Raw genomic sequence first — 20,301 nt, 5'->3', positions numbered from 1 at the left:
CAATGCAGAGAGATAAAAATGAGTGTATGTGTGATCAACATTCAGTGGAAGTTTCCAATCAAAATGCTATCCTTTGCTAAGCTGAGTCATCTCTGTGACCAGCGTAGTAAGTTTCTCTATTAATCCATTTTATTTAATATATCGTATTTTTCGGATTATAAGATGCGCCTTTTTTCCCCCAAATTTGAGGGGAAAATGGGGGTGCGTCTTATATGAATATACCTTACCGGCCGCGGTGAAGCAGGGTTCCAGGGTCACTGCAGGAGGAGGCATGAATGCCACATTGCTGCAGGCCACAGGTTGGGATGAGGGGGTGTTGGTAGGTGTGATACTGTGTGTGTTCGATGGTGCGGGGGCCCCGCCGACATATTGTGAAAGCCCAGGATCTCCACACTTCCATGGTTTACAAACAATTTGGTGTTGGCAGAGGTTAGTTCTTGTTTTTTATGAAGGTAGCAGTGATGGTATCGGGGTATATATACTGTATTTGACATAAGTTGGAATTGGAAGTGTATATACCGTATGCTCACTGTTAGTTCTCCAATAACTGGCCTATTGGTGGCAACATCCGCAGCCTCATCCATTCATCATTTTTCAGTTGTGTAATTGTCCTGAGACTCCTGACTATAGGGGGCAGCAGAGAGCTGTTCATCATAAAAAGATAACAGCGTGGTGGGTTCAGCGTGATCCTCTAGTTGTGATTTTTGATAGACCGCATTATAAAATATTGCAAACTTTGTAGTGTTTTTGAAGTAGTATCTCGTCTTTTAGCTGATACGTCTCAATGGAATTACATATACTATTACACAATTTGATGCAGTGAAAAAAAGTATGTCAGCATACAGTACAGACCAAAAGTTTGGACACACCTCATTTAAAGATTTTTCTGTGTTTTCATGACTATGAAAATTGTACATTCACACTGAAGGCATCAAAACTATGAATTAACACATGTAAAATTATATACTTAACAAAAAAGTGTGAAACAACTGAAATTATGCCTTATATTCTAGGTTCTTCAAAGTAGCCACCTTTTGCTTTGATAACTGCTTTGCATACTCTTGGCATTCTCTTGATGAGCTTCAAGAGGTAGTCACCGGGAATGGTCTTCCAACAATCTTGAAGGAGTTCCCAGAGATGCTTAGCACTTGTTGGCCCTTTTGCCTTCACTCTGCGGTCCAGCTCACCCCAAAACATCTCGATTGGGTTCAGATCTGGTGACTGTGGAGGCCAGGTCATCTGGCGTAGCACCTCATAACTCTCCTTCTTGGTCAAGTAGCCCTTACACAGCCTGGAAGTGTGTTTGGGGTTATTGTCCTGTTGAAAAATAAATGATGGTCCAACTAAACGCAAACCGGATGGAATTAGCATGCCGCTGCAAGATGCTGTGATAGCCATGCTGGTTTAGTATGCCTTATATTTTTAATAAATCCCCAACAGTGTCACCAGCAAAGCACCCCCACACCATCACACCTCCTCTTCCATGCTTCACGGTGGGAACCATGCATGTAGAGTCCATCCGTTCACCTTTACTGCGTCGCACAAAGACACGGAGGTTGGAACCAAAGATCTCAAATTTGGACTCATCAGACCAAAACACAGATTTCCACTGGTCTAATAACCTTTCCTTGTGTTCTTTAGACTAAACAAGTCTCTTCTGCTTGTTGCCTGTCCTTAGCAATGGTTTCCTAGCAGCTATTTTACCATGAACGCCTGCTGCTCAATGTCTCCTCTTAACAGTTGTTGTAGAGATGTGTCTGCTGCTAGAACTCTGTGTGGCATTGACCTGGTCTCTAATCTGAGCTGCTGTTAACCTGCGATTTCTGAGGCTGGTGACTCGGATAAACTTATCCTCAGAAGCAGATGTGACTCTTGGTCTTCCTTTCCTGGGGCGATACTTCCCTTCCCTCTTGTTGCCTCTCCACAGCACAGGAGTAAGCTTGCAGATTGTAGTGTGGTGTCTGCAGGACCTGTGATGACATCAGACGAGGGAAGGCTCTGTGCTGCCATGTGATGCTACAGCCCGCCCTCTTCATGACATCACACAGGTCCTTGTGCTAGAGCACTCAGCATCCAGCCCAGCCCCAGCAGGCAGGTATGCAGCCATCTTGTCCCCTGTGGCCCCTGCTGCTGCCCCCTCCTCCACAAGACACACAGATCTCTCCAGCTGCTGCAGGAATCCAGTGCTGGGGAAACCATGTATGTCCCTGTGAAGGAGTATTCATTTGCTGCTCCCTGCTCACCGCTCAGCTGACAGGTGGGCAGGAAGCAGTTAATGAATATTCACTGCACTTTAATGATCGGGACCATGTGGTTTCCCCAGCCCTGATTCCTGAAGCCTGGCAGGGACATTTTTCTGCCTCTTGCCTCCCAGTGCAATCCCACTCGCTGCTGCCCCCTCCCCACGTTAAACCCCTACCATAAGACGCACCCACACTTTCCTCCCAAATTTGGAGGAAAAAAAGTGCATCTTATGGTCAGAAAAATACAGTAATATAGATAGGATAAAAGCTGGCAATTCATCTGTGCATATAGTAAAATCACAGCGAGACAGGTTGGAATAGAATAGATAGAATAGATATATACACATAGAATAGATAGATACACATGTGGTCAAAACTGTTGGTACCCCTTATTTAATGACAGAAAAACCCGCAATGGTCACATAAATAACTTGAATCTGACAAAAGTAATAATGAATAAAAGATTTATGAAAATTAACAAATGAAAATCAGATATTGCTTTTCAAGCATGCTTCCACAGAATTTAAAAAAAAATAAAACTCATGAAATAGGCCTGGACAGAAATGATGGTACCCCGGAAAATATTGTAACAAAAGGGACATGTTAAATCAAGGTGTGTCCACTAACTAGCATCACAGGTGTCTACAATCTTGGAATCAGTGAGTGGCCTGTATATAGGGCTACAGATACTCACTGTGGTGTTTGGTGACATGGTGTGTATCACACTCAACATGGACCAGAGGAAGCAGAGGAAAAAGTTGTCTCATTAGATTAGGATGAAAATTTTAGACAAACATGTTAATGATAAAAGTTATAAGACCATCTCCAAGCAGCTTTATGTTCCTGTGGCTACAGCTGTACATATTATTCAGAAACTTAAGATCCATAGGACTGTAGCCAACCTCCCTGGAGGAAAATTGATGACAAATCAAAGAGACGGATAAAACGAATGATAACAAAAGAGCCCAGAAAAATTTCTGAACAGATTAAAGGTGAACTTCAAGCTCAAGAAAAATCAGTGTCAGATCACACCATTCATCGATATACGAGCCAAAGTGGACTTCATGGGAGACGACCAAGGAGGACATCATTGCTGAAAAAAGAATCATGAAAAAGCCAGACTGGAATTAGACAAACATGTTGACAAGCCACAAAGCTTGTGGGAGAATGTCCTATGGACAGATGAGACAAATTGGAACTTTTTGGCAAGGCACATCAGCTCTATATTCACAGATGGAAAAATGAAGCATATCAAGAAAAGAACACTGTCCCTACTGTGAAACATAGAAAAGGTTCTGTTTTGTTCTGGGGCTGCTTTGCTGCATCTGGCACAGGGTGTCTAGAATCTGTGCAGGGTACAATGAAATCTCAAATCCATCAAGGAATTCTGGAGAGAAATGTGCTGCCCAGTGTCAGAAAGCTTGGTCTCAGCTGCAGGTCAAGGGTCTTGCAACAGGATAATGACCCAAAACACACAACTAAAAACATCAAAGAATGGCTAAGAGGAAAACATTGGGCTATTCTGAAGTGGCCTTCTATGAACCTTGACCTAAGTCCCATTGAACATCTTTGGAAAGAACTGAAACATGCCATCTGGAAAAGACAACCTTCAAACACGAGACAGCTGGAGCAGTTTGCTCATGAGGACTGGGCCAAAATACCCGTCGAGAGGTGCAGAAGTCTCATTGACAGTTACAGGAATCGTTTGATTGCAGTGATTGCCTCAAAAGGTTGCGCAACAAAATATTAAGTTAAGGGTACCATCATTTCTGTCCAGGCCTAAATCATGAGTTTTGTTTTTTTTTTATTCTGTGGAAGCATGGTTGAAATGCAATGTCTGACTTTCATTTGTTCATTTTCATAGATTTTTTATTTATTATTACGTTTGTCATATTCAAGTTATTTATGTGACCATTGTAGGATTTTCTGTCATTAAATGAGGGGTATCAACAATTTTGACCACATGTGTATAGATGTCAGTCACCACCACATATATATAGTGGGTATGGAAAGTATTCATACCCCTTTAAATTTTTCACTCTTTATTTCATTGCAGTCATTTGGTAAATTCAAAAAAGTTATTTTTTTCTCATTAATGTACACTCTACATCCCATCTGTCTGAAAAAAAGAACAAAATGTAGTAATTTTTACAAATTTATTAAAAAGAGAAAAAACTGATATATCACATGGTCATAACTATTCAGACCCTTTGCTCAGTATTGAGAAGAAGCACCCTTTTGAGCTTGTACAGCCATGAGTCATCTTGGGAATGATGCAAAAAGTTTTTCACACCTGGATTTGGGGATCCTCTGCCATTCTTCCTTGAGGATCCTCTCCAGTTCTGTCAGGTTGGATTGTGAACAATACTCAATTGGGTTTAGGTCAGGGCTCTGGCTGGGCCAGCCAAGAATGGTCACAGAGTTGTTCTGAAGTCACTCCTTTGTTATTTTAGCTTTATGTTTAGGGTTATTGTCTTGTTGGAAGGTGAACCTTCGGCCAAGTCTGAGGTCCAGAGCACTCTGGAAGAGGTTTTAGTCCAGAATATATCTGTACTTGGAAGCAGTGATGTTTCTTTCAATGACAACCAGTCGTCCTGTCCCTGCAGGTTAAAAACACCCACATAGCATGATGTTGCCACCATGATTCACTGTTGGGATTGTATTGGGCAGGTCATGAGCAGTGTCTGGTTATCTCCACACATACCACTTAGACCGAAAAGGTCTATCTTCATCTCATCTGACCAGAGAATCTTATGTTAGGAGTGGAGTTCCCGCCGTTGCACAGGGAGAATCTCGAACCATGTCTGCTGCGGTCTCCCATTCTGCATCAGTCGCAGTGGAGCCTGCTCAGTGGAGATGTCGGTCCCAGCGTCTCACTGAGTCTGATACTGTGCAAAGGGTTCCTGCTGCCTCTCTAGGCTCTGCTATTGTACCCTGTACTGGTCTGCGGTGAGCAAGCTTTTCTGGGACTAAGTCCTGCTTTGCACACACTAAGCATGCCCAGGGTAAGATCTCTCAATGGAGATCAAGGGTCACATGCTCAGGTACTGCAGCAACTTCTGTAGCGCCCCCACCGCCGCAGGGCCGAAGGGTACCCGGTACCGGGCCTACAAGTCTCTGCTCTGGGGTTGTCACGGCGGCTAGGCCCCGGTTCCGTGACCCTGCCGTGGGGCGCACAGTGAATGATAGGTGTGGATGACAGATGATGGTAATGGTGGTGCGGTGCAGTAAATAACGAGGACACCAGTTTGCAGTCTCTTTACCTCTTTACTGAAGATCTCTGGGTCCTCAGTCCAGAATACGGTCCACCAGGTTGCGCAAGTCCGGCCGGTCCAATGGCACCTCCAGAGTTCTCTTCACAGGTGGAAATCGGTGCCTTCCTTCTAGCGCTATGTGTTGCGGTCCTTCCCTGCTGTGCTTACGGAAAGTCCCCACAACCGTCGTGTCTGTTTCTTAAGTTCCCTCACAACTCGATTAAATGATGTTCTTCTAATCCTCCGTCCCTCCCTAATATTCTGGTTGGAACGGCACCCGTTTGACGGGTAGGCTCGGAGCTCTTCCGGGACCCTAGAGTCGCCCCTCTCCACAGGTTGCCCCCCAAGACTTCATAGGTGATATGTGTTAGACAGCCCGCCTTAAACTGACTGTCCTGCCGCTGTTTAGAGTATTGCTTGAAGCTGATTGTTATAATACTCCCTCGGCGTTCCGGCCACCGGTTATGCGCCTCAGTAGGGTGTTGCTCCGGTCTTACAGCATGACCCCTACTGGTATTCTCCTATCGCTTGATCTCGTTTCTCACTCAGCACAATCTATCTCGCTTCTAGTCCTTTCTTGGGTCCCGCCGCTTCCCGGAGCTGGCGCGGACCCGTTACGTTCTTTCACGTTGCCAAGCCTCTGTCAGGATCCCACCCCTGACAGAGACCCTACTGTCTCTTCCTCCACAACACCCTCTGCCACCAGGTGTTGCTTCGTCCAATCCAGTCAGCTTTCTGATCTAACTTCCTGCCTGACCCCCAGTTTACCCACTATGGTGGGGAGTGGCCTAATGAATAGAACCCTTAGCTCCCCCCGGAGGCCCAGCTGTGAAATGTATTGGTGTCTGTGATACCTGATCAGATGAACTCCTTCAGTGCCATCGGACGCACCATGGCTCCCCATAGTGGCGGAGCCACAGTACTGCAACGACCAGGACTCTGGGGCGCTGCACTCCCCCCTGGTTAAACACAGTACTCCGGGACTGGGAAGAAAACAACAATACAAGTTAGCAAAAAGACATACAGTTTCGTTGAGTGTAAGAACAATAAGTATACTTGAACAGGCTTCCCTTTATGGGAGGTAAGAACACTTGAACGTTACAAACATGGTTAACATTATAAATTACAGGCTATAAATAACTCCTGTTACCCAACCGGGTATTCTACTAAGTGCAAAATTGTTGAGCAATAATTTAACATTGCCTTTAAGGATTCACACTCTAAATCCACTAAAGACCTTCCTATAATCACATTATAAGGCCCTTTAACTTTCTCATTCTCCTTCTTTAAATCTGCAGGACCGCCTGTCCTATCGGCACCAGACCTACTGCCTCTCCTTTCCGTTACAGGACCGCCCCGTTCAGCCAGGGCCTACTGCCTTTTCCACTACTATACTGTTGTGAAATTGGATTTTGGGCTCCCCCGGTGGCCACTGGTGGAATTGAACTTGTGTGCATCATCCCCTCTGTTCACCTGTTCCCATCAGGATGTGGGAGTCGCTATTTTACCTTGCTCCTCTGTCACTTCCATGCCGGTCAACATTGTAATCAGAAGCCTTTCTGTGCATGTTCCTGCTACCAGACAACTTCCAGCTAAGTCGGACTTTTGTCCTTGTTTGTTTTTTGCATTTTGTTCCAGTTCACAGCTGCAGTTTCGTTTCTGTGTCTGGAAAGCTCTTGTGATCTGAAATTGCCACTCTGATGTTATGAGTTAATACTAGAGTCTTAAAGTAATTTCAGGATGGTGTATTGATAGGGTTTTCAGCTGACCATGAAAGTACCCTTTCTGTCTTCCTGCTATCTAGTAAGCGGACCTCGATTTTGCTAAACCGATTTTCATACTACGTTTGTCATTTTCATCTTAAATCACCGCCAATATATGTGGGGGCCTCTGTCTGCCTTTCGGGGAAATTTCTCTAGAGGTGAGCCAGGACTATATTTTCCTCTGCCAGGATTAGTTAGTCCTCCGGCCGGCGCTGGGCGTCTAGGGATAAAACGCAGGCTACGCTACCCGGCTACTGTTAGTTGTGCGGCAGGTTTAGTTCATGGTCAGTTTAAGTTTCCATCCTTCCAAGAGCTAGTTCCTATGTATGCTGGGCTATGTTCTCTTGCCATTGAGAACCATAACAGTTTGACTGGCCCACAAAGGGTTAAATTAATTGGCAGAGAAAGGAGAGAAAAAAGAAGTCTGCTGAAAATTTTTTTTTTTTTTTTTTCCTTCAGTTCTGAGTGTGCTTTCAATTGAATCACTTGCAAGTCTGCCTATATTGCAGCCTTCCTCTCTCTCTCTCCTTCTAATCCTGGAATGGCTCTGTGTTCACCTGTTTAAAATGGATATTCAGAGTTTAGCTGCAGGTTTGAATAATCTCACCACGAAAGTTCAAAATTTACAAGATTTTGTTGTTCATGTTCCTATATCTGAACCTAGAATTCCTTTGCCTGAATTTTTCTCGGGGAATAGATCTTGCTTTCAAAATTTCAAAAATAATTGCAAGTTGTTTTTGTCCCTGAAATCTCGCTCTGCTGGAGATCCTGCTCAGCAGGTCAGGATTGTGATTTCCTTGCTCCGGGGCGACCCTCAAGATTGGGCTTTTGCATTGGCTCCAGGGGATCCTGCGTTGCTCAATGTGGATGCGTTTTTTCTGGCCTTGGGGTTGCTTTATGAGGAACCTCATTTAGAGCTTCAGGCGGAAAAAGCCTTGATGTCCCTATCTCAGGGGCAAGATGAAGTTGAAATATACTGCCAAAAATTCCGTAAATGGTCTGTGCTTACTCAGTGGAATGAGTGCGCCCTGGCGGCGAATTTCAGAGAGGGTCTCTCTGATGCCGTTAAGGATGTTATGGTGGGGTTCCCTGTGCCTGCGGGTCTGAATGAGTCCATGACAATGGCTATCCAGATCGATAGACGTCTGCGGGAGCGCAAACCTGTGCACCATTTGGCGGTGTCTACTGAGAAGACGCCAGAGAATATGCAATGTGATAGAATTCTGTCCAGAAGCGAACGGCAGAATTTTAGACGAAAAAATGGGTTGTGCTTTTATTGTGGTGATTCAACTCATGTTATATCAGCATGCTCTAAGCGTACTAAGAAGCTTGATAAGTCAGTTTCAATTGGCACTTTTCAGTCTAAGTTTATTCTATCTGTGACCCTGATTTGTTCTTTATCATCTATTACCGCGGATGCCTATGTCGACTCTGGCGCCGCTTTGAGTCTTATGGATTGGTCCTTTGCCAAACGCTGTGGGTATGATTTAGAGCCTCTTGAAACTCCTATACCTCTGAAGGGGATTGACTCCACCCCATTGGCTAGTAATAAACCACAATACTGGACACAAGTAACTATGCGAATTAATCCGGATCATCAGGAGATAATTCGCTTTCTTGTGCTGTATAATCTACATGATGTGTTGGTGCTTGGATTGCCATGGCTGCAATCTCATAACCCAGTCCTCGACTGGAACGCTATGTCTGTGTTAAGCTGGGGATGTAAGGGGATGCATGGGGACGTACCTTTGGTTTCCATTTCGTCATCTATTCCCTCTGAGATTCCTGAATTCTTGTCTGACTATCGTGACGTTTTTGAAGAACCTAAGCTTGGTTCATTACCTCCGCACCGGGAGTGCGATTGTGCCATAGATTTGATTCCGGGTAGTAAATACCCTAAGGGTCGTTTATTTAATCTGTCTGTGCCTGAACATGCTGCTATGCGAGAATATATAAAGGAGTCCTTGGAAAAGGGACATATTCGTCCTTCGTCATCTCCCTTAGGAGCCGGTTTTTTCTTTGTGTCTAAGAAAGATGGCTCTTTGAGGCCGTGTATTGATTATCGGCTTTTGAATAAAATCACGGTTAGATATCAATATCCGTTGCCACTGCTGACTGATTTGTTTGCTCGCATAAAGGGGGCCAAGTGGTTCTCTAAGATAGATCTCCGTGGGGCGTATAATTTGGTGCGAATTAAGCAGGGGGATGAGTGGAAAACTGCATTTAATACGCCCGAGGGCCACTTTGAGTATTTGGTGATGCCTTTTGGCCTTTCAAATGCCCCTTCAGTCTTTCAGTCCTTTATGCATGACATTTTCCGTGATTATTTGGATAAATTTATGATCGTGTATCTGGATGATATTCTGATTTTTTCGGATGACTGGGACTCTCATGTCCAGCAGGTCAGGAGGGTTTTTCAGGTTTTGCGGTCTAATTCCTTGTGTGTGAAGGGTTCTAAGTGCGTTTTTGGGGTTCAAAAGATTTCCTTCTTGGGATACATTTTTTCCCCCTCTTCCATCGAGATGGATCCTGTCAAGGTTCGGGCTATTTGTGATTGGACGCAACCCTCTTCTCTTAAGAGTCTTCAGAAATTTTTGGGCTTTGCTAACTTTTATCGTCGATTTATTGCTGGTTTTTCTGATGTTGTTAAACCATTGACTGATTTGACTAAGAAGGGTGCTGATGTTGCTGATTGGTCCCCTGCTGCTGTGGAGGCCTTTCGGGAGCTTAAGCGCCGCTTTTCTTCCGCCCCTGTGTTGCGTCAGCCTGATGTTGCTCTTCCTTTTCAGGTTGAGGTCGACGCTTCTGAAATCGGAGCTGGGGCGGTTTTGTCGCAAAGAAGTTCCGACTGCTCCGTGATGAAACCTTGTGCTTTTTTTTCTCGTAAATTTTCGCCCGCCGAGCGGAATTATGATATTGGGAATCGGGAGCTTTTGGCCATGAAGTGGGCTTTTGAGGAGTGGCGTCATTGGCTTGAGGGGGCTAGACATCAGGTGGTGGTATTGACCGACCACAAAAATTTAATTTATCTTGAGTCCGCCAGACGCCTGAATCCTAGACAGGCGCGCTGGTCGTTGTTTTTCTCTCGGTTTAATTTTGTGGTGTCATACCTACCGGGTTCTAAGAATGTTAAGGCGGATGCCCTTTCTAGGAGTTTTGAGCCTGACTCCCCTGGTAATTCTGAACCTACAGGTATCCTTAAGGATGGAGTGATATTGTCTGCCGTTTCTCCAGACCTGCGGCGGGCCTTGCAGGATTTTCAGGCGGATGGACCTGATCGTTGCCCACCTGGTAGACTGTTTGTTCCTGATGATTGGACCAGTAAAGTCATTTCTGAGGTTCATTCTTCTGCGTTGGCAGGTCATCCTGGAATCTTTGGTACCAGGGATTTGGTGGCAAGGTCCTTCTGGTGGCCTTCCCTGTCACGAGATGTACGAGGCTTTGTGCAGTCTTGTGACGTTTGTGCTCGGGCCAAGCCTTGTTGTTCTCGGGCTAGTGGATTGTTGTTGCCCTTGCCTATCCCGAAGAGGCCTTGGACGCACATCTCGATGGATTTTATTTCGGATCTTCCTGTTTCTCAGAAGATGTCTGTCATCTGGGTGGTGTGTGACCGTTTCTCTAAGATGGTCCATTTGGTTCCCCTGCCTAAGTTGCCTTCTTCTTCCGAGTTGGTTCCTCTGTTTTTTCAAAATGTGGTTCGTTTGCATGGTATTCCGGAGAATATCGTTTCTGACAGAGGAACCCAGTTCGTGTCTAGATTTTGGCGGGCATTCTGTGCTAGGATGGGCATAGATTTGTCTTTCTCGTCTGCTTTCCATCCTCAGACTAATGGCCAGACCGAGCGGACGAATCAGACTTTGGAGACATATTTGAGGTGTTTTGTGTCTGCAGATCAGGATGATTGGGTTGCTTTTTTGCCTTTAGCGGAGTTTGCCCTCAATAATCGGGCCAGCTCTGCCACCTTGGTGTCTCCTTTTTTCTGTAATTCGGGGTTTCATCCTCGATTTTCCTCCGGTCAGGTGGAATCTTCGGATTGTCCTGGAGTGGATGCTGTGGTGGAGAGGTTGCATCAGATTTGGGGGCAGGTGGTGGACGATTTGAAGTTGTCCCAGGAGAAGACTCAGCTTTTTGCCAACCGCCGGCGTCGGGTTGGTCCTCGGCTTTGTGTCGGGGACTTGGTGTGGTTGTCTTCTCGTTTTGTCCCTATGAGGGTTTCTTCTCCTAAGTTTAAGCCTCGGTTCATCGACCCGTACAAGATATTGGAGATTCTTAACCCTGTGTCCTTCCGTTTGGACCTCCCTGCATCTTTTTCTATTCATAATGTTTTTCATCGGTCATTGTTGCGCAGGTATGAGGTACCGGTTGTGCCTTCCGTTGAGCCTCCTGCTCCGGTGTTGGTTGAGGGCGAGTTGGAGTACGTTGTGGAAAAAATCTTGGACTCCCGTGTTTCCAGACGGAAACTCCAGTATCTGGTCAAATGGAAGGGATACGGTCAGGAGGATAATTCTTGGGTGACTGCCTCTGATGTTCATGCCTCCGATCTGGTCCGTGCCTTTCATAGGGCTCATCCTGATCGCCCTGGTGGTTCTGGTGAGGGTTCGGTGCCCCCTCCTTGAGGGGGGGGTACTGTTGTGAAATTGGATTTTGGGCTCCCCCGGTGGCCACTGGTGGAATTGAACTTGTGTGCATCATCCCCTCTGTTCACCTGTTCCCATCAGGATGTGGGAGTCGCTATTTTACCTTGCTCCTCTGTCACTTCCATGCCGGTCAACATTGTAATCAGAAGCCTTTCTGTGCATGTTCCTGCTACCAGACAACTTCCAGCTAAGTCGGACTTTTGTCCTTGTTTGTTTTTTGCATTTTGTTCCAGTTCACAGCTGCAGTTTCGTTTCTGTGTCTGGAAAGCTCTTGTGATCTGAAATTGCCACTCTGATGTTATGAGTTAATACTAGAGTCTTAAAGTAATTTCAGGATGGTGTATTGATAGGGTTTTCAGCTGACCATGAAAGTACCCTTTCTGTCTTCCTGCTATCTAGTAAGCGGACCTCGATTTTGCTAAACCGATTTTCATACTACGTTTGTCATTTTCATCTTAAATCACCGCCAATATATGTGGGGGCCTCTGTCTGCCTTTCGGGGAAATTTCTCTAGAGGTGAGCCAGGACTATATTTTCCTCTGCCAGGATTAGTTAGTCCTCCGGCCGGCGCTGGGCGTCTAGGGATAAAACGCAGGCTACGCTACCCGGCTACTGTTAGTTGTGCGGCAGGTTTAGTTCATGGTCAGTTTAAGTTTCCATCCTTCCAAGAGCTAGTTCCTATGTATGCTGGGCTATGTTCTCTTGCCATTGAGAACCATAACACTATACACAGTATAGAACATAACATTACTTTCAGTTTAAGAGCACTAAGTCATCTCTACATGACTCCTAGGAGGACTCAGGGTTTACCTTCTATCCTAACTATCTATCAGCATTATCAAAACATTTTCTATCGAACATTAAGCCTTCTCATTATCTTTCTTCCTTTCATGCATGCTGGACACCACGTCTATCCCTACGGGTCCACTGCATCCTTCTTCTTTCTTTCACCTTTTACTTCTCAGAGCACATCATCAGTATTTCTTCACATTTAACTAATTAAACACATATAACTTCCTCGTACAAACATTATCATCACTTTTCTCTCATCAACATTATTGCTACTTGTCTTAAGCAATATTACTATTGAAATGCGGCAAATGAACATCCCCTTTAAGAGGGGACCAAGTCTCTGTGAGGTAGCGTATCTTCTCAAGCTACCAGTCCATACTCAGCAAAGGTTCCAGTGCGGTAACTTCGCAAAGAGTCCTTCTTTAAGTAAAACCAGTAGGGAGCGCCTTTAATAAGGTGCAAACTATGTACAAGAAGTTCGGATCATGCACTGTTCATGATTTCAGCAGTTTTTAAATAACATAGAAAAATAGAAAATAACCAAAAACAGATCCCGGGTCAACAAAGAGATCCCTTTAAGAGTTTACCCTGAGCGGGTTTAGCAGCCAACAGGAAACTGTAACTATTTACAGATTCATGGTATCGAGGTTTAACCTTCCAAGTCTGGGGGCGGCTTCCGCGAGTACCGGTCTCCCCCCGCCACCACATAGAGGGCGTCCGCACCCTGGATAGGGGTCTGGGTACTCACGGTTCTCCTTGGGGTGATGGCCCGCAGGCATTTGGCGCACAGGGAGATCGGGGCAATAACCGCCGGCCTTGATGAATCATCAGAGGATGGTACGGTCACTTCCGGCTTGTATTTGCGTACGTACAAGGCATACCACCCCTTATCCCCCCAGTGGCGGGTGTACCAAACTCGGTCTCCTGGGAAAAGATCCCGGCCTGGGTGTCCTTCAATGAGGTGCGCCTCTACATCCCGCCGGTTTACAAACACTTCCAAGGCAAGACCGGGCTCCTTAATGAAGCCCCAACCTCCCTGCAGCCGGAAGGTATTGATCACGCCATAGCGCTGCGGCCCCCAGTTCTCCTCAGCAACTTGCCTGACTTGGGCTTTATTCTGAAGGTCCTTCTCTCGCTCAGCCTGACGCCGGAGCTCCTTCTTGCGGGCCCACTCGTCCTCTTGCTGGCGCAGCTGTTGGCGGTACTTCCTCTGGCGGATGACTTCGATACTCTCTCCCTCCTCTTGGACATCCCCTGGGAACCCCATCAGATTGGTAGTGGCCGCGCGGGTCCATTTGAAGGTTACCCATTCTCCCTGGAGCTGCGTGGGTTGTTTGATGGGCCGTAGGGGGCGATTGGCCGTCTGCAGAGTTTCCCAGGGCCTCTCACACTCGATGCGGCTACACACTCGCCCGGGTGGTCGTGGCGGGGGTGAGTCTACATCCACCAGCAGGGGCTCTTCAATCGCCACGCCGGGATCGGCGCGGTTAACTGCCTCCGATGCATCTCCGGTGTCGGCCTCCTCGCCAGGGGTGGTTGCTCGCTGGCACAGACTCCGGAACTGCCGGCACAGCTCCTCCACTTCTGCCCCGAGGATTTCCTGATTAGCGCAGCCTGGTAAGGACTCCGCCGGCTCCCATTGGTAGAACCTGGCACAGGTCTTCTCTCCCTCCTCGGGGTGACTTCCGCGCTCCATGCTGCCAATCGGATTCTGCCTCGTGGTCTCCAGAAGTTCTTGTCCCTCCCCGTCTGGAGGGCGGCCTTTCTCTCCTCCACCATCCCACACTAGGAGGCGGGCCCTTCTCCTTGATGGGCATATTCTCTGGACATAGTAATATCGGTGAGGGGCGGGCTCCATCTTCGCGCCACTCTTCCAAGCTACGCCCACGAGGACACGCCCCATGCTCCCTGCGTGCCACATAGTGTTATAATGGCGGCGGTTTTGGCGGGGAATGTCGGAATACAGTCTTTGCAACATAATACAGTCCTAGCACAGTAGACCACAGTTCCAAGGCACACATGACCTGATTCTTCAGGCTTAAGTAGATCCTGTTCGTGACGCCAAGTTTGTAGCGCCCCCACCGCCACAGGGCCGAAGGGTACCCGGTACCGGGCCTACAAGTCTCTGCTCTGGGGTTGTCACGGCGGCTAGGCCCCGGTTCCGTGACCCTGCCGTGGGGCGCACAGTGAATGATAGGTGTGGATGACGGTTGATGGTGATGGTGGTGCGGTGCAGTAAATAACGAGGACACCAGTTTGCAGTCTCTTTACCTCTTTACTGAAGATCTCTGGGTCCTCAGTCCAGAATACGGTCCACCAGGCTGCGCAAGTCCGGCCGGTCCAATGGCACCTCCAGAGTTCTCTTCACAGGTGGAAATCGGTGCCTTCCTTCTAGCGCTATGTGTTGCGGTCCTTCCCTGCTGTGCTTACGGAAAGTCCCCACAAACGTCGTGTCTGTTTCTTAAGTTCCCTCACAACTCGATTAAATGATGTTCTTCTAATCCTCCGTCCCTCCCTAATATTCTGGTTGGAACGGCACCCGTTTGACGGGTAGGCTCGGAGCTCTTCCGGGACCCTAGAGTCGCCCCTCTCCACAGGTTGCCCCCCAAGACGTCATAGGTGATATGTGTTAGACAGCCCGCCTTAAACTGACTGTCCTGCCGCTGTTTAGAGTATTGCTTGAAGCTGATTGTTATAATACTCCCTCGGCGTTCCGGCCACCGGTAATGCGCCTCAGTAAGGTGTTGCTCCGGTCTTACAGCATGACCCCTACTGGTAATCTCCTATCGCTTGATCTCGTTTCTCACTCAGCACAATCTATCTCGCTTCTAGTCCTTTCTTGGGTCCCGCCGCTTCCCGGAGCTGGCACGGACCCGTTACGTTCTTTCAAGTTGCCAAGCCTCTGTCAGGATCCCACCCCTGACAGAGACCCTACTGTCTCTTCCTCCACAACACCCTCTGCCACCAGGTGTTGCTTCGTCCAATCCAGTCAGCTTTCTGATCTAACTTCCTGCCTGACCCCCAGTTTACCCACTATGGTGGGGAGTGGCCTAATGAATAGAACCCTTAGCTCCCCCTGGAGGCCCAGCTGTGAAATGTATTGGTGTCTGTGATACCTGATCAGATGAACTCCTTCAGTGCCATCGGACGCACCATGGCTCCCCATAGTGGCGGAGCCACAGTACTGCAACGACCAGGACTCTGGGGCGCTGCACTTCCATTGGTCCTCCAGGAAGGTCCTGAACCTGATCAAGTTCTGTGGCAGCCTTCCATTGGTCCTTCTGGGAAGGTCCTGAAGTTGCTGCAGCTATAAAATGTTCTCATGACCGCACGGCCATGCGCTAGTATCAAATATGTACAAGCTCAGCGCCAGTGTGGTCGTGTTTGTGGTCAGGGACCCGGCTGAAATAAGCCCCTAGAATGCTGGCACCTCTGGCAAGGTGTTTTGTGTGTATGCAGTCAGGGACCCGGCTGAAATAAGCCCCTAGAATGCTGGCACCTCCGGCGAGGAGTTTCTTATGAGTGAATTCAGGGCTGGCTAATAGCCATTAGAATTCCGGCTCCACCGGAGAGGAGCTGCGTGTTTGGTTTGAACTGCATGACCACTGTCGGCTCTACTCAGTAGCTGTGTCCCCTGTGAGCTAAACAGGGCACAGCGTTCTCTTTACTACGGGCTCTGTGAAGTAACAGAGTTCGTTTATACTAATTTACTTCACCGCCTTACTTAGCAGCAGGTTCTTTCCTGCACAGTGGATCCCGGGTTGCGAACACACCTATCTCACCTAATAAATATATTCGGTGCATTCCGCCAACCCTAACATCTTATTTCTCATAGTCTGGGAGTCCTTCATGTGTTTTTTTTTACAAACTCTATGCTGGCTTTCATATGTCTTGCACTGAGGAGAGGCTTCCATTGTGCCACTCTGCCATAAAGTCCCAACTGGTAGAGGGCTGCAGTGATAGTTGACTTTGTGGAACTTTCTCTCATCTCCCTACTGCATCTCTGGAGCTCAGCCACAATGATCTTGGGGTTCTTCTTTACTTCTCTCACCAAGGCTCTTCTCCCATGATTGCTCAGTTTGGCTTAATGACCAGGTATAGGAAGACTTCTGGTGGTCCCAAACTTCTTCCAATTAAGGATTATGGAGGCCACTGTGCCCTAAGGAACCTTGAGTACTGCATAAATTCCATGGTAACCTTGGCCAGATTTGTGCCTTGCCACAATTCTGTCCCTGTGCTCCTTGACCAGTTCCTTTGACCTCATGATTCTCATTTGGTCTGACATGCACTGTGAGCTGTGAGGTCTTATATAGACAGGTGTGTGCCTTTCAAAATCAAGTCCTATCAGTTTAATTAAACACAGCTAGACTCCAATGAAAGAGTAGAACCATCTCAAGGAGGATCACAAGGAAATGGACAGCATATGACCTAAATATGAGTGTCTGAGCAAAGGGTCTGAATACTTATGACCATGTGATATTTCTGTTTTTGTTTTTAATTAAATTTGCCAAAATTACTACATTTCTGTTTTTTTTCAGTCAAGATGGGGTGCAGAGTGTACATTAATGTGAAAAAAATGAAGCAAAGAGTGAAAAATTTAAAGGGGTCTGATTACTTTCTGTACCCACTGTACAAAATTCAGAACCTATTGATCGCATACCACCCATCTCTGAATATGTTGAACCAAGAAAAAAGATGAAGAATAACACATCTGAGTTGAACCCAAAAATGGAGTGTGAACAAGTCATACAGGGGCTAATAAATATAAGTACAGTGCCTTGCGAAAGTATTCGGCCCCCTGGAACTTTTCAACTGTTTCCCACATATCATGCTTCAAACATAAAAATACCAAACATAAATTTTTGGTGAAGAATCAACAACAAGTGGAACACAATTGTGAAGTTGAATGAAATTTACTGGTTATTTTAAATTTTTGTGGAAATTCAAAAACTGAAAAGTGGGGCATGCAATATTATTCGGCCCCTTTACTTTCAGTGCAGCAAACTCACTCCAGAAGTTCATTGTGGATCTCTGAATGATCCAATGTTGTCCTAAATGCCTAATGATGATAAATTTAATCCACCTGTGTGTAATCAAGTCTTCGTATAAATGCATCTGCTCTGTGATAGTCTCAGGGTTCTGTTTGAAGCACAGAGAGCATCATGAAGACCAAGGAACACAACAGGCAGGTCCGTGATACTGTTGTGGAGAAGTTTAAAGCCGGATTTGTAAACAAAATTATTTCCAAAACTTTAAACATCCCAAAGAGCACGATGCAATAATAATAATAATAATATTTTTTATTTATATAGCGCCAACATATTCCGCAGCACATTACAATTAAGTGGGGACATGTACAAACAATATATTCGGTACAAGTTAAGATGATTTAAACAGTGACATTAGGAGTGAGGTCCCTGCTCGCAAGCTTACAATCTACAAGGAAATTGGGGGACACAATAGGTGAAAAGTGCTTGTTATTTCAGGTTTGGCAATTATAATACATAGGGATTTTCATACAAAGCTGCATGATCTGGTCATCAGCCCGTGTGTTTAAGTGCAATAGTCAAGTATCAAGTGCAGTTATCATGTGCATGGAGGGTGTGGAGACAGATGAATAGTAGGGTGCAGATTCAGAGTAATATTTGGAAGGAGGGAACAGGGCAAAGTTAGTTTACTGAGTAGTTGATGTGGTAGGCTTGTTTGAAGAGATGAGTTTTCAAAGCGCGCTTGAATAGGTCGAGGCTAGGTATCAGTCTGATTGTCTGGGGAAGTGCATTCCAGAGAGCTGGCACAGCATGAGAGAAGTCGTGGAGACGGAGGTGTGAGGTTTGGATTACAGGAGATGTTAGTCTTAGGACATTTGTAGAACGGAGGGCACGTGTAGGGCGATAGACAGAGATGAGAGAGGAGATATAAGGCGGTGCAGAACTGTGGAGAGCTTTGTGCATGAGAGAGATGAGTTTATACTGGACCCTGTAGCGAATGGGTAGCCAGTATAATGACTGGCACAAGATGGAGGCATCAGTGAAGCGGCTGGACAGAAATATGACTCTGGCTGCAGCATTCAAGATGGATTGGAGAGGAGAAAGTTTTGTGAGAGGGAGACCAATTAGAAGAGAGTTGCAGTAGTCGAGACGAGAATGAATAAGAGTGACAGTAAGAGTCTTAGCAGTTTCAACGGTGAGAAAAGGTTGGATTCTGGAGATGTTTTTAAGATGCAGGTGACAAGAGCGAGTGAGTGACAGGATATAGGGAGTAAAGGAAAGTTCGGTGTCGAATATGACCCCAAGACAGCGGGCATGCTGTTTGGGAGTTATGGTTGAACCCTCGAGGGTAATTTCGATGTTGGGTAGAGTGAGGTTAGTAGAAGGGAGAAACACAAGAAGTTCCGTTTTGGAGAGATTTAGTTTCAGGTAGAGGGAGGACATGATGTTAGAGACAGCAGACAGACAATCCTTGGTATTTTGAATTAGGGTAGGGGTGATGTCGGGGAAGAAGTGTATAATTGGGTGTCATCAGCATAGAGATGATACTGGAACCCAAATCTGCTGATTGCTTGTCCAATAGGGGCCGTGTAAAGAGAGAAGAGGAGGGGGCCTAGGACTGAGCCTTGCGGAACCCCGATAGTAAGGGGACGAGGAGAGGAAGAGGAGCTGGCAAAAGATACAGTGAAGGAGCAGTCAGAGAGGTAGGAGGAGAACCAGGAGAGGGCTGTGTCCTTGAGGCCTATAGAGCGGAGCATAGTGAGGAGGAGCTGGTGATCCACAGTGTCAAATGCGGCAGAAAGAGAATATGGAAGAAAAAGGTGCACTATTTGTTCATGCAATAATAATGACAAAGGGGTGCAATACCTAGTCTATATATAGCGATATGTGATACAAGAGAAAGGTAGACTAGTATAGTATGCACAACCACAATTATAAAAAAATGAAAACACCTTTATTAAAACACGGTTTACCGTGTTTTAAATGTTTTTATATGTATATGTGAGGTGTTAATAAAGGTGTTTTCATTTTTTAATAATTGTGGTTATGCATACTATACTAGTCTAGCTTTCTCTTGTGTCACATAAATGCGGCAGAAAGATCCTGGAGAATCAGCAGAGAGCAATGACCTTTGGATTTAGCTGTTATTAGATCATTAGAGACTTTAGGGAGGGCAGTTTCAGTGGAATGTAAAGAGCCGAAACCAGATTGTAAGGGGTCAAGAAGAGAGTTATCTGAGAGATAGCGGATTAGGCGGGAGTGGACCAAGCGTTCCAGGAGTTTAGAGATGAAGGAAAGGTTAGAGACAGGTCTGTAGTTAGCAGTGCAGTTCTGGTCCAGGGATGGCTTTTTAAGTAAAGGGGTTATGAATGATGGCATGTTTAAATGAGGAGGGAAAGATACCTGAAGAAAGAGAGAGGTTAAATATTTTAGTCAGGTGAGTGGTGACCACTGGTGAGAGAGACTGCAGGATATGTGAAGGAATGGGGTCACTGTTGCAGGTTGTAGGCCGAGCAGAAGCGAGGAGCTTGGAAACTTCTTCTTCTGAAACAGGCTCAAAGATGTCTAGTGAGCTTGAGGTGCGGCAGGGAAGGGGATCCAGGCACTGAGGAGATTGCGATGAG

This window comes from Ranitomeya variabilis, chromosome 4 (assembly GCF_051348905.1).
Source record: "Ranitomeya variabilis isolate aRanVar5 chromosome 4, aRanVar5.hap1, whole genome shotgun sequence".
Taxonomy (NCBI): domain Eukaryota; kingdom Metazoa; phylum Chordata; class Amphibia; order Anura; family Dendrobatidae; genus Ranitomeya; species Ranitomeya variabilis.
This window is presented reverse-complemented; position numbering follows the sequence as displayed.